We start from the raw sequence: 13909 nt of genomic DNA, 5'->3' as shown, positions 1-13909 counted from the left end.
ATAAGCACCCCAGGACAGGCTTGCGCAACCCCGTGTTATTCTTAGTACACTGGGCGGGCCCTCGCTCACATGCTCACATGCCGCTCCCTAGCCCTGCGAATGTCTGCTTCCTCACTCATGCCTTGAGACCTGACAAGCAGCAAGCTGCACTCACAAAAACTGACAAATCGAAGAGCTTTTGAAAATAATAATAATAACAACAACAAAATCTTCCTTTCTACCTACGGGGGCGTCCTTGTCTTTGAACAACAAATGTCGCCACAGAACAGAGAGCAGGCTCCCTTTTCTCTCCGTTGACACCTCCCCTGCTAGACTGCTTGAGAACCTGGTCGCCCCCGTCCAGATGTTTGCTGAATTCTGAAGGCCCCCCAAAGGGCTCAAGTCCTTTTGTCACTCTCCAAATCATTTCCCACAGCGACTGACCCATGTCCTGAAGGCGCCCTTCAATGGGAGGATAAATGAAGGCTGAGGAAGACATGCCCCCCCTCCCCTCCCCAGGCTCGCCCACAGCCCCTGAAACAAAGGTCGGAGGCGCAACCTTGTACGGAGTGTTTGGGTCAGCAGCGTCCCAGTGCGAGGCCACGGCTCCCCCACAGAGCTGTTTTCAATGGCGGCCATCATCGTGGAAGGCACGGGCATTTGTTCAGAGCCAGAGGGGGTGTGCTAGGTGTAGCACAAAACATCTAGCTTCGGGTCCCCAGTGCCTTTGTGAGAGCTTCCTGGCTACAGATGGCAGCCGGCTTTCTCAAGGGAAACTCCTGCGCTGCGCTGGAAGAGGAGGCCTTAGAGGGGCTTTGGCTCCCTCCGATGACCTCCTTCCTGCCCAGTGCGGACGAGCCGGGGCGGGGGCGGGGAGTGGTGGGCTTTTTGTCCAGGGCTCTCAGCAGTCAAGCCTCATCTGCGGGACCCTTAGCGCCCCCATCCCACCCCACTTCCACCCCGTGTCTCAGTTGCCCTTCCTGTTTCTGTTTCCACGCCCCCAGTGTCAGAAGGTAGTCAGCTCTGTGGGTCATCCATGTGGAAGAGCATTGCTGTTGTAGGAAAAATGATTCAGGTAAGAAGGTAGTACGATCCATGACATCCCCCCCCCCCCGCCCCCGCAATCTCTCCCAACAGAGACCACAGGGATGTGGAGACCTTTGTGTAAAGCTGAAGAGGGCATGACTGGTGAAATGAAACAGGACCAGGACTGCTTGGAAGAAGGAAACGGAAGCCGGCATAATGGGGATTAATGAGTTGATTGCTGTTAGATGGTAACAGACTTGCTCCTGCACCTTTGAGCCCAGGAGTTTCAGAGCTGGCAGGGAAGTTGACGACGGAAAAAGCCTTTGTTCCCTTCTGGGGTCTCAGATCTGGGTGTGTAGGACTTAGGGCTTGCCGGCTCTTGGATGTCCATAAGCATATAATTTGCACTTATATAGCACCTTTTAGCCGGGAACCTCAAAGCGGTTTAACCCCATTAATTAATTAAAACCCACAATCCCCCTGGGGAGAGGAGGGAGGAGAACTAACAAGATTTGTAATTGCAGGAGCAGACATTTGCGAATAAAGTATTGTCTGCAAAGTAAAAAGAGTGGGTGTAAAGGAATTGGGGGTCTCCAAAGAGCAACCAATGTAAAAAGGAAATTATGGGATGATAGGGGAGACTGGGGGCGGGCATGGGTGTGGGGGTCTGCTCTTGTGTCAGAGGGAGGTCGAAGGCCTCAGAATTCACTGACAGGTTCAGATCCGATGGAGAAGTTGAGCATGCATGGTATTAGTGGCATTTGCAAGGTCATTAGTGCCATAACTATTGTAGTGTAAATTCAAGTCTCCTTGGTATATTGTGTAGCCCTGCAGAACAAAGAGTTAGTTTCAAGTCGTATTTAATAAAGGATGAAGTGATTTCTTTACACTTAAAGCCTGAAATTGGGCCAGTCAATTAGCAAAGAAATCAAGTGTTGACCCATAGGATAATTTAGTGGTTTCCAGTAGAACGACCTAGCCTACCCACTCTGCCGCCATGAGGCCTGTGCCTGATACTTCAGGCTGAATTCATGCAAAATTTGGGACTTCAATCCTTTCAAAACCAACCATTAATTCTTCTCAATCTTTGGCATCGGAAATCTCTCCTACCAGAAAGGAGTCTGTATTATTTCCTGTCTCCTGTTAGTACTCCAGAGTGCTGGGCACAGATTGATAAAGACTAGTTGAACAACTGATTCTTAACAACTCAGTATTTGTTTTGAGCACATACAACTGCCACCTGTAACTCAGTAGAATAAAACACAGGGACGTGATAGATGCGCATCTGAGTGAAGCAGGCAGGGTGGGCACTCCTGGACAGCAAGCAGGTGCCCCAGGCGAGAGGAAGGTGAGAGAGCTCTGGGTAGACATGGGGAGACCCACGTTCCAGACCGTGGCCATTTGTCTTCATCCAAGGGATGTGCATCTTGGAAACCTATGGTCTTCAACAGAATATTTCTGAAAGTCAAGGTGAGCTTTTGTCATTGTTAAAATGTCCGTTTCCTTTGGATTCTTATGACATAGACTGGCTAAGTCCAAACATCAAGAGATTACTGGAGACGTTGGTGACAGTGTACACAACACACTAGCTTAAAAGAGGAGAAAGCAGCTAACGGGGGTCACCATCACCTTCCCTCACCCTTTCTATCCTGAAGCAGGCCGTGAAACCTCCTGACCTTCTGAACTGGGCTCTACAGCTTTCACTCCAGAGGTGCCCATGCTTAGCCTGGAGGAAAAGATCATCCTTCCCTGGACCAGAGGAGGGGACACAGGGAGGAATTGGAACAGACAAGCCTTGTTTCCCCCAGGTTTACCCTTTGGTCATACCCTGTTGTCCTCTAATTACACTTCACACTTATTCATCTTTATCAAACCTAAGCATGAAACTATGAGGTCTTCATTTCCATAAAGTCATAATGTCACAGAAAACTTACATAAACCAGTGTGTTTCTCTCGTTCATCTGTTGCTTTTAAAAAATTATTATTTTTCTTGGAAGGCAGAGTGACTGGGGGGGAAGAAAGAGATTTTTCCATTTGCTAGCTCACTCCCCAAAAGACCACAATGATCAGGGCTGGACCATGCCAAAGCTGGGTGTGAGGAACTCCCACGTGGGTGACAGACATCAAATACTCGGGCCATCATCTGCTAACCTCCCAGGCACACTTGCAGGAATCCAAGTGGAACAGCCAGGACTTGAGCCTGTGGTCACAGGAGGATGCCAGCTTCCAACGTACCAGTGTCTCCTGCTGTGCCACAGTCTGTCGAGTGTTATAAAGGCCTCGGTCATGGACCTTGCAGTGAGCCAGGATCAGATCTGATTCTCCTTCCCTGCAGTGTCTGGTGCCCAATGTGGGATGGGATGGGGGGGACTCCTCCCTTGCTGAGGAGCATGCAAATGAGATCCTGGGAAGTGAGAATTCTTTCTCAGGTCCACTCTCCCGGACCTCTGGAGTGCCCTGGAGTGCCGTAGAAAGATGCAGCTGAACATTTTCCATTGTCCCTTCCTTTTGAAGTCAGATTAGCAGAATAAACACAGTTATTAGGTTCTAACTTTCTGGTTGAATTCTGTGTAGGGGTCCTCTTGGGTTATTGATCTTTCCCAGGGATAGCTGGCTCTTTCCTTATGCATCTCCTTTCCTTGGGTCCCAAGAATTTAGCTTGAGTTTTTGCTGCTTAGGATGCACAGGTTGACGAGTTTGCTTGAGCAGCCAGCCAGCTTCATCATGGACCCCCCAAGAATGCAAGCAGATAGAAAGGCCACTCCCCATTCCTACTGTAGCCAGATTTAGGGGAATGGAATGCTTTCTGAGATTTTCATCTCCGTTTGCATGTGGGTTGGAATTTTGGGATGGGATGGGGGACGGCTGCATTTTCAAATCTTCTTGGAAACCATCTCTTTTGTCCTTGGTTAAATCCTAAAAGGTTTATTGATTCTGGTTCTAAGCTACTGCCAAATGGCTAGTTTGGTTGAAAAGAAGGACAATATATGCATATGCATTTGTCTTGTGAATCCATCTTCTACTGTGGGATCTCAGCCATAAAATTTGCAATGAGTGAAGAAAAGATATTATTTTTTCCTCCCCTATATTGAGAAAGAGGCCATTCGTTCTTGATAACTTTTTAAAAAGATTTGTTTAATTCAGTCTCTTCCCACTTTTACCATCAGCCATGAAAGAGAAGTGTAACAGTTGGTTCACATGTTAGAACGGGTCCATCCAAAGTGTGTTATAGAAGTAAGACAAGAACACATCTCAAAAGCTTAGAGTGTCAAAGCCGAAGTGGCTTCTCCCTCATTTAGCCCCCAAAGCACGAAGACAATGCTCTCTACCCAGTAGACACAGACATAGCCCTTGAGTTCTGATGCACCAACCATGTGGCAACATAGCCAGAAGCTCCACTTCCATGTGCTGGTTGCACGCCTGACATGTACTTCATACATGTACCCTCATCTCATCCTTTGCACCCTCCTACCAGGTAGGACGCACACCATTCCTTCTCCATAGGTAAGGAATGGAGCCAAGAAAGGCTCAGCATGTTGAAGGGAAGGATGGGATGGAGATTGGAACAGCCCCGCTCCGCCTCCCGCTCGTACTTTGTGCTGTTTCTACTCACATCTATCATCACCTCTCTCACCCTTCCTCCATCCACTGTCTCCACAACAGTACAGTAACTCAGCAAATATGCCCCCCCCCCCAAAAAAACCTGGAGGATCATGTGCAGTCTGATCTTGCACATGATCAGTGATCTTGCACATGAGCAGTGGCTACCAGAGGCTGAGCCAGTGGTGCTGCGAGTCCAGGGCACTTCCTCTCTGCTCACCATCATGAAGGCCTAAGAGACATACCCAGGACAGTTGCCTTGGGGAGGATTCCAGAAAAAGGACACAGGAGGTGTTCCTCCCCACAAGCCAAGCCCCAACCACCCAATGACGGGAGCAGGCCTGAACAATGCATTGTAGCGTTGGGCCCATTGTTTTTGTTTTATAGTCCAAAGGGCTTCTTTTTCTTTTTCTTTTTTCTTTTTAACCTGTTCAGTGTCATGAATTCACAAGACTAACTAGCTCTCAGCAGCTCTGGCTCCTTTCTGCTGGTTCAGAGACTGGCACCTGAACTTGAAGCCAGACACCTAACTCTTTGGCTTCCTTTCTTGGATCACTTTCTTCCACCTGTTTCAGGAAGCCGTCTCAGCTCCCGGTACCTACTATGCTTAATTCTCATGTTCACTCTCTTGGCTAGAACTCTGCGCTTGTTTGTTTACAAGGCCACCCGCACACTGAGTGATGTTGTAGTCTCTTCTGATGTTGCCAGGGCAACGCCGTGCATTGCTTTTTGAACAGTACTCGTCCCCTTAACGTTGCTGGTAACCCCTGCCTGTAGACTCACATGTATTGCAAAGAGCTCGTGGAAAGTGAAACGAAGAGAAGTTTATTTGGGTGCAAAAGGAATTGAAACCCATGCATGTGAATCTTCAAGAAATGCCATACCATAGGAAAATGATGCATGGATTTTTGTTTCTTTCTGCACCAAAATAAACCTAATCTAATTCCACTTTTCCATGGCTGTGTGGCCAACGAAATAACTCCCTGTTTCCTACAAGGCTTGGAGAATGTGTCACTTCCTGTCCTCTCTCCCTCTGTGTGCATCCTTTTGCCAAATTACTAGAAAATGGTGATTCTTGCCAAAAGCCCACTCAGAGTTTTCCTTTGGGTTTTTGTTTCAATTTTTAAAAAAATATTTATTTGAGAGGCACATAGACACAGAGATCTGCCATCCATTCACTTATTCTTCAAATGCCTGCAACAGCCAGGAGCCAAGCCGGGAGCCAGGAATTCAAGCTGGGTCTCAATGTAGGAACCCAACCACTCGAGCCACCGTGGTTGCCTCCTTGAGTCTGCAAGAATGGGAGGCTGTACTCAGGGATGGAGGCGGAACTTGAACCAACTTACTCTGACTTGTGACCCAGGTACCCCAGCCCCAGGTTAGCTGCTATGTTAGATCCCAGACCCCATTCAGACTCCAGCGTTGTGTCCCCAACTGTGCTAGGCTCCTGTCTGTCCTGTTGAGAAAGCCACCGGGGCCTGGGCTCCCTGCCAGCCCAGATTCAGCAGGACATGCTCAGTGATGCTGAACTCCATGCCTGTCAGGTCCTGTGCTTCCAGCATGGCGGTTACCGCTCAAAGGATTGTAAAAGTTTGTCCAGCAAGACCAGGACTGCCAAGGGAGCGTTCTGGAAATGGAAGAGAAGGATTAGGTAATGGAGGAGAAGTCAGTGAAGTACAAAATAACTGAATTTGGCCTTAAAAAAAAATGGTCTGAGAATGATTTGGCCGAGTCCTTTTTTTCCGATCTCTGGTTTCGGCATCATCGCCATCACTTTTGTCCTGTGGGAGGACTTTAGTTCCCATTGCAGAATCTGGAAGAGGCTGTTGACCAGAGAGCAGGAAGGGGCTCGTCACCCTTCCAGAGTGCATCTCCTAAACATGGAAGAATACACAGCACCTGCCTCTGAATTGCAGTATTCAACTGGGAAAAAAAAAAAACAAAACTTCCAGAAGTCCAGAGGGATCAGAGAGGAGACAGAATCAGTACATCACTGGGAGTAGGACAAGATGCTGCCCAACAAACAGCCCCTTCCCAGATCCTCATGACTTTAAATGAAATCTGCGCATGTCTGAGACACTCCTTACCCAATCCTCCATGAGCTGATCCCATGCTGTCCTTCTGGGATGAGCACATAGTTCTGCTCTTGCTACAGCAGGGTGGGAAGAGATACAGCCCTGACAATCAAGTTCCTCTCTCCGAACACAGTGACCTGTGCCACACCCAGTGTCATGACCCAGCCATCACAGGAACCACTCCTAACTTCACACTTGTCCTGGATTCAGAAGGAGAGTGAAGCTAGGCTTCAGTGAACATGTGCTGTGTCTGCCACCACTGTCAAATGGATATGGACAAATAAAATGGAAAGATCAGTTTAGACGCAGAAGTTATGGCGTAGTGGGAGGAGCTGCTGCCTGTGACACTGGTATCCCATATACAAACTGGTTCGAGTCCTGGCTGCTGCCCTTCTGATCCAGTTCTATGCCCATGGTCAGGAAAAAGCAGCAGAAGGTAGTCCAAGTATCTGAGCCCCTAAAACCCAACTAGGAGACTTGGAAGAGGCTCCTGGCTCCTGATTTCAGCCTGGTCCAGCCCTGGTCGTTGCAGTCATCTGGGGAGTGAACTAGCAGATAAGTGAAAGAGTGTTCTTTCTTTCTCTCTCTTCACTCTCTCTCTTTTTCTCTCTCTCTCTTTCTTTCTTCCTACCTCCCTCCGTCTAACTCTTTCAAATAAACAAACCTTTTAAAAACATTCTGAAAAAGCTAAGTTGATTTTGGTACAGAAAATGTTTTTAAGCCTTTGTGTCATCTTTTTCACAGTGGGTATTTTCCATGCACTTTTTGGAGAGGGTTCATAATGCCACATCCAGCAAGCTGGCAGATACTCTTGTCTTTAATACTCACTCCCTTGGTGGTGGTGTGCAGCCCAGTGCAGTCCACAGTGGACTAGCCAGGACAGACCAGTTAACCCCAGGGCCTTTCCCCTTGAGGTTACCAGACACTGAGTCTTGCTGGGAAAGGGAGGCATGGCCCAATCTCAAGAATACGTTTAAGAGGAAATCATGAGTGAGTATTCTTTTAGCTACATGTATTTATGTATTTGAAATGCAGAATGACACAGAGATGGAGAGACAGCGAGATCATCCATCCACTGGTTTGCTGTCCTTACCACAGTGTCTTTGCAGACTTTGTTTTCCACTGCATGGAGCCGGCATCAAGGCTTGGAGCTGTGCACTTTCCACAGAGCAGAAGGGTATCATCAGCCTTGTATGGCAGGTGGCAGGTGTTCAGGAAATGGAGCAGACAATGAGTGAGCCCAGACTCTGGGTGGGGAGGCTGCCCTTCCCAGGGGTTCATGACCTGCCTGGCTGTCCAGGGTTCCTCCTGCCCAGCTGACTTGTTCTGCATCCAGGAGTTCTACTTATGGAAAACTCTGAAAGGCCTTCAGCTCATCCCGGTCCCTGGAGCATCTCTGCCCACTCCACTGTCTTTCAACTTCAGTTCCCATTGGCTTTTTCTTTTTCCTGGTTTAAATTGGTAACAGTCAGATTGGCCCAGATTATCTTACAATTTTTGTCCTCAGCAACATCTCTGGTCACCACCCAATGAGCTGATCAGTTATAGGGGGCTGAAGAAGTCACTGCGGGCATGGCTGCCTAAGCAGCAGAGAGCACAGGCAAGACAGCTTCCTTTGGAGAGGCTGTGAGGGGCAGGACCAGGACGATTGACCTCTCTCTCTCTCTCTCTCTCTCTCTCTCTCTCTCCTCCCCCTTCCCATCACCTCAGACCCAGCCTCCTCACCCTCCCATAACCTTGGCAGCTCCCACTTCTGCTCATTGCCCAGCCCTGAGTCGGGTCTCCTGTGTCTTGCCCTTTGGAAGCGCCCAGTTGTGAAGGTCCAGGCCTCGAGAGTGGGAAGGAGACGCTGTTGGAATTAAGAGTCTGCATGTTGAGGAAGGTGTGGTATGGAGGGAGGTTCTTGACTAACAAGTCTCAAATGTTCACTTCCAAATCAAAGTTGAGAACACAAAGGAAGGGGACCCAACATAATGGCATAGCGGGTAAAGCCACCATGTGCATCATTGGCATCCCATAGAGATGCTGATTCTGGTCCCTGCTGCTCCACTTCCCATCCAGCTCCCTGCTAATGTGCCTGGGAAAGCAGTTGAGGAAGAGTCCAAGTGCGTGGGTGCTTGTACCATGTGGGAGCCCCCAAAAAAACCCCTGGCTCCTGGCTTCAACCTAGCACAGTCTCCGCCATTTGGGAGACATTTGGGGTGACCTAGGAGATGGAAGACCTCATTTCTTTCCCTCTCTAAACTCTGCCTTCAAATAAATAAATATATATTTTTTAAAAACCCACAAAGGAAGGACTCTGTTTAGATAAAGATTTTGCTAACACTGTTCCCCTCAAGATGGCACAGCTCATTATTACACATTGTTCACACGTTTTCATGATGTTTTTAGAAGACAAATCACAGGTCCTGTTTCAACTGAATCAGAAATGGCACTTTGAATTTTCACATCAACCAGAAAACAGGAGAACAAATTGGACTGCAGTCCTAGACTTTACTATTAATGTATTCAATGCCACTACCTTTGCACCCCTTCAGCTGATTAAAAGCCTTACCCAGGCCATCTATCTGCAATCACATGTTGGCATTGCCATTTCTGATTTAGTGTTCATGAAGCTAGGAGAGCAGTAGAGGCAAGTCCAAGTTAAGTCTGTGTTTCCCTGCCCTTTCCTGAGTCCCGAGTGTCTTCACAATAAACCATAGGCCAAATGGATCCTATGACTGACACTTGCATCCACTGACCACAGCTGCAGCATTTCCCGCAGAGCCTGTGATGGCAGAGAAGGGACATTCGATGGGGCTTTCAGAACCTGCTGCTGTGCGATGCTGGAGTCAGTTCCTCTGGATCGCTTCCACATCCCTGCTCATTCCATTTACAATCTGAGCTTGAAGGTGATTGCCGTTGGCTGTCCTCTGGGGCCCACGAACCCATCTGGGGTTTGTCCAACCTCTCTCGCCAACACCAGCCTTCAGACTCCACAGTCCTTATTAATCTGACAGCTTGAAAGTTGATGCAAAAATGAAGCAGGAGCCAGTTTGGCTTCGTCCCAGTTTCTTGTAGCCGCTCTGGGGCTAATCAGCAACCACCTATCTTTGTGTCAATAGCAAAAGCCTCTCTAACTTAAACACCTGGTACAGCCCCAGAGGAAGGTTTCGGGGAAAGCAAATGTTGCAGTAATTATTCTGACCATCACTATTTAAACTGAGCTCAGACTCTTCAGGGGAAAAAAAAAAAAAAACTTGCTAAACTCAAGCCACTAATGGACAGATAGCTCCCAGTGCTGCTTCAGGTACCGTGGTTCCTGCGAATAGTCTCCAGACCTATATTTCAGCTCCAGAGCCTGCTTATGCCATGGACTTTAAGCAGCATCTACATGTCAGGCCCACAGGCTTTGTGCAATGACCTTAGTTCATGTCATTGATAGAATCTTGAGCGACATCTCCCCAGCCCTTTCTGCAGCTTCACAGTCTACGCTATGGTGGTATCCACACCACAGAAAAGGTTATAGACCTTCCTAATGAAATGAACATCAGCTTCTATTAGCCGGTAATCAAAATGGCTTTGGGTGCTAGTGATTGCCTAGCCACAGGGGGAAGAAAAGGGGGTGTGAGAAATGTTGAAAAGATGAAAACACATGGGATAGAGTTTTCTGCTCTGTTGCTTTGCTCGGGCTGCCCGACAGAATAGAACAGAATGAATGGCTTTACTCATGTATTGTCCAGAGTTCTGGAGGCTGGAAACCCAAGAGCAAGGTGCCAGCAGGCTTGGTGTCACCTAGGCCTCTCTGCTTGGCTTATGGACAGCTGTCTTCTCTGTGTTTCCTCACAGTGTCTTCCCTCTGTGCATGAGTTCCTAGCATTTCTTCCTCTTCTTCTAAAGACACCAGTCCTGTTGAATCAGGAGTCTACCCTTAGAATCCCATTGAACCTGAAAGAGCACATGTTAAAGGGCCAACATAACTCCAAATACAGTCACGTTGGGAGTTAAAATTTCGACGTGTAAATTTTATTAAAGGGACCCAGTGCCATCTCTAGCACCTGCTCTGTTTTCCTCTGTCAGCCATTTCCTGTCCTCTGATTGCAGTCCTTCTAGACTAAGTGCAAGGCAAGTAGATGTTGGTCAAGAAGTGCAGATCGGGCCCAGCATGGTGGCCTAGTGGCCAAAGTCCTCGCCTTGAATGTGCTGGGATCCCATATGGGCGCTGGTTCTAATCTCGGCAGCCCTGTTTCCCATCCAGCTCCCTGCTTGGGGGCTGGGAAAGCAGTTGAAGACAGCGCAAAGCCTTTGGACCCTGTACCCACGTAGGATACCCGGAAGAGACTCCTGGCTTCAGATTGGCTCAGCTCCAGCCATTGCGGTCACTTGTGGAGTGAATCATCATCAAATGAAAGATCTTCCTCTCTGTCTCTCCTCCTCTCTGTGTATCTGATTTTGCAATAAAAATAAATAAATCTTTTTTTTTTTTAAAAATAGTGCCGATCACTTCTTGACCAATTCTCAAATTGCTGAGGCGGGTAGAGAAGGTGTGTGAGATGGGAAAACTGAACAGGCAGGTAGTGGGTGGTCATGAGAACGCATGGTTGGGTGGATACACAGATGAATGAATAAATGACTTACAAAATATGTTGACGGTACACCAGGATGTAAATGATAATGTGTTTCTTTGGGGTTGCAGATTTTTATTGATAGGGATTGAAACTCGCAATGTCCATGTTTGGTAGGTAGTAGAGCTGGAAAAAGAGGCCAGGGGCAGTAACAGGGAGGCAGGAGGGCTGGGAAAGAAGGCAGGGAGAGAGAGAGAGAGAGAGAGAGAGAGAGAGAGACACACACACACATGCACGCACACACACCAGCTCCCCCCCACATACACACAGGTGGCGGTTACTCAGGAAGGCAGCTCTGCTTGATCACAGCTGAGCCCAATCTCTCTCCTCACTGTAGAACCCCATTGCAGTAGCCCCTTCTTGAGTCATCTTCCTTAATGTCTTTAACAAGTGTCATAAAGAATTTTTTTCTTCAGAGTGCCTGGTCCCAGATAAATGTTAGCTTGTGGGATGGTGGGCTTGTCTTGTTAGAACTTCTGCTTTTTTTTTTTAAGATTTATTTATTTATATTGGAAAACCAGATTTACAGAGTGAAGGAGAGACAGAAAGATCTTCCATCTGTTGATTCATTCCCCAAGTAGCCACAACTGCCAGAACTGAGCCGATTCGAAGCCAGGAGCTAGGAGCCACTTCTGGGTCTCCCACATGGGTGCAGAGTCTCAAGGCTTTGGACTCTCCTCTATTGCTTTCCCAGGACACAGGCAGGGAGCTAAAGGGGAAATGGAGCAACCCAGACATGAACCGATGCCCATATGGGATCCCGGGTGTGCAAGCCACCAGGCTACCGTGCCTGATCCAGAATTTTTGATTTTTAATGGAAAGCTAGAAATTTGATTTCTTTAGATGAAATATTTTTTTTTTTTTTTTTTTTTTTTTTTTTTTTTTTTTTATTATTTTTTCATTGGAAAGGCGGATATACAGAGAGAGGAGAGAGAGAGAGAGGAAGATCTTCCGTCCGATGATTCACTCCCCAAGTGAGCGCAACGGGCCGATACTATGCCGATCCGAAGCCAGGAGCCTCTTCCGGGTCTCCCGCACGGGTGCAGGTTCCCAAAGCTTTGGGCCGTCCTCGACTGCTTTCCCAGGCCACAAGCAGGGAGCTGGAAGGGAAGCGGGGCTGCCGGGATTAGAACCGGCGCCCATATGGGATCCCGGGGTTGCAAGGCGAGGACTCAACCACTTGCGCCACCGCGCCGGGCCCGAGATGAAATATTTTTAAAATAGACCTGGAAATTAAAAAAAATTATAAAATGCTGTATAACCCAGATACACATATTGAATCTTCATATGTCCCCTCAGGACTGCCAGGTTTTTATTCTTGGAAAATAGAAAGCTGTCTCTAATGTCATTGCGGGAGAATGTCAGTGTTTAAGAATTCAGGTTCGGGCCTGGCATGGTAGCCTAGTGGCTAAATCCTTGCCTTGCAAGTGCCAGAGTCCCGTATGGGTGCCAGTTTGTATCCCAGTTGCTCCACTTCCCTTCCAGCTCCCTGCCTGTGGCCTGGGAAGGCAGTAGAGGATGGCCTAGGGTCTTGGGGCCCTGTACCTGTGTGGGAAACCCAAAAGAAGCTCCTGACTGTGGGTCGGTCAGCTCTGGTCATTGTGGCCACTTGAGGAGTGAATCAGTGGATGGAAGATCTTTCTCTCTGTATCCCCTTCTCTCCATAAATCTTTAGAAGCAAAAAATAAAGAGCTCAGATTCATGAATAGATTGCCTGGATTCACATTCCAGTCCACAACTTTACTAGCCTTGTGAGTTTGAGTAATTATGCATGTAATTCATAGAGTTGTCTTAATTATGAAATTAGTTAATACTTGTAGGTGCCCACACCAATGCCTGCTATTTAGTAAGAAAGCAATAGCTATGAGTTAGTATTATTGGCTAATCCCCCAAACCTCTTGGTTTCTTCATCCCTAAAGTGGTCCACCTGCCTTTCCTATCCCCCTTGAGACCAATTGTAAAGATGAAGAAATCAGTTGTTAAGAAAGACATTGGAAAAGTATGTACATTCCTAGGATATGAAAATCTTCCCCAGTCAGGACAAGGGATCCTTGTGAGAACAAAGAGCCACCAAAAAGCCTGAGAAGCACTCAAGAGAAGCCCTCACTGCGTTCTGCCCAGGAGTGTCTCTGCACAGCGCAGACCACAGAATCCACTGTGCGCCTAGGGTCTGCTGCATCTAGCCATCTGGAGCAACCTGGAGCAATCCATTGTTCTGTCTGCCTGCTGTCCAGAAATTTCCTTCTTGAAAGGAATCAATAACTGCCTTCTCAGAGACCATAGCTCCCCACCTCTGAAATTCCATGTAACTCACTCATGCTCTAAAAAAAAAACCATCTCTAGTCTGTAAGAAGCTTGCCCCAACTTCCCTAAAGCCCACCTCACTGTGCCAATGTGCACTCCCCGTGGAATGAGAAATCAAAATTGATTGTCCTGGAGCACATAAATTCTGCCTAGAATGTGACCATTTGGAAACACTTTCCAAGACTCGTTAAGTTTGTGTATCCTGGGTATAGGCCGCCCATACTCTGCCCTGAATAAACCTCATTTCTAACCTTTCAGCAGAGCTTGTTTTGTTTCTGTTGACACCAGGAAGAGGGCAGTGGTAACTAGAATTACTCCTTT

The 13909-nt window shown here is 47.8% G+C and overlaps 1 protein-coding gene across 1 annotated transcript in view; it reads left to right on the top strand.

Annotated features, from left to right (window-relative positions):
* The window catches only part of RAD51B (RAD51 paralog B), a 514942-nt gene extending 513534 nt beyond the window's left edge, over positions 1–1408 (top strand). The window contains exon 11 of the mRNA XM_040975403.1: positions 1117–1408. The gene's annotated coding sequence lies outside the window, so the exon portion shown is untranslated. The remainder of the gene's footprint in view (positions 1–1116) is intronic.
* The last annotated feature ends 12501 nt before the right edge of the window (positions 1409–13909 follow it).

Source organism: Ochotona curzoniae, unplaced genomic scaffold (genome assembly GCF_017591425.1).
Source record: "Ochotona curzoniae isolate NIBS_2020 unplaced genomic scaffold, NIBS_Ocur_1.0 contig_2688, whole genome shotgun sequence".
NCBI classification, from domain to species: domain Eukaryota; kingdom Metazoa; phylum Chordata; class Mammalia; order Lagomorpha; family Ochotonidae; genus Ochotona; species Ochotona curzoniae.
The sequence above is the reverse complement of the archived record's forward strand: the minus strand, read 5'-3'. Positions and strand labels throughout refer to the sequence as shown.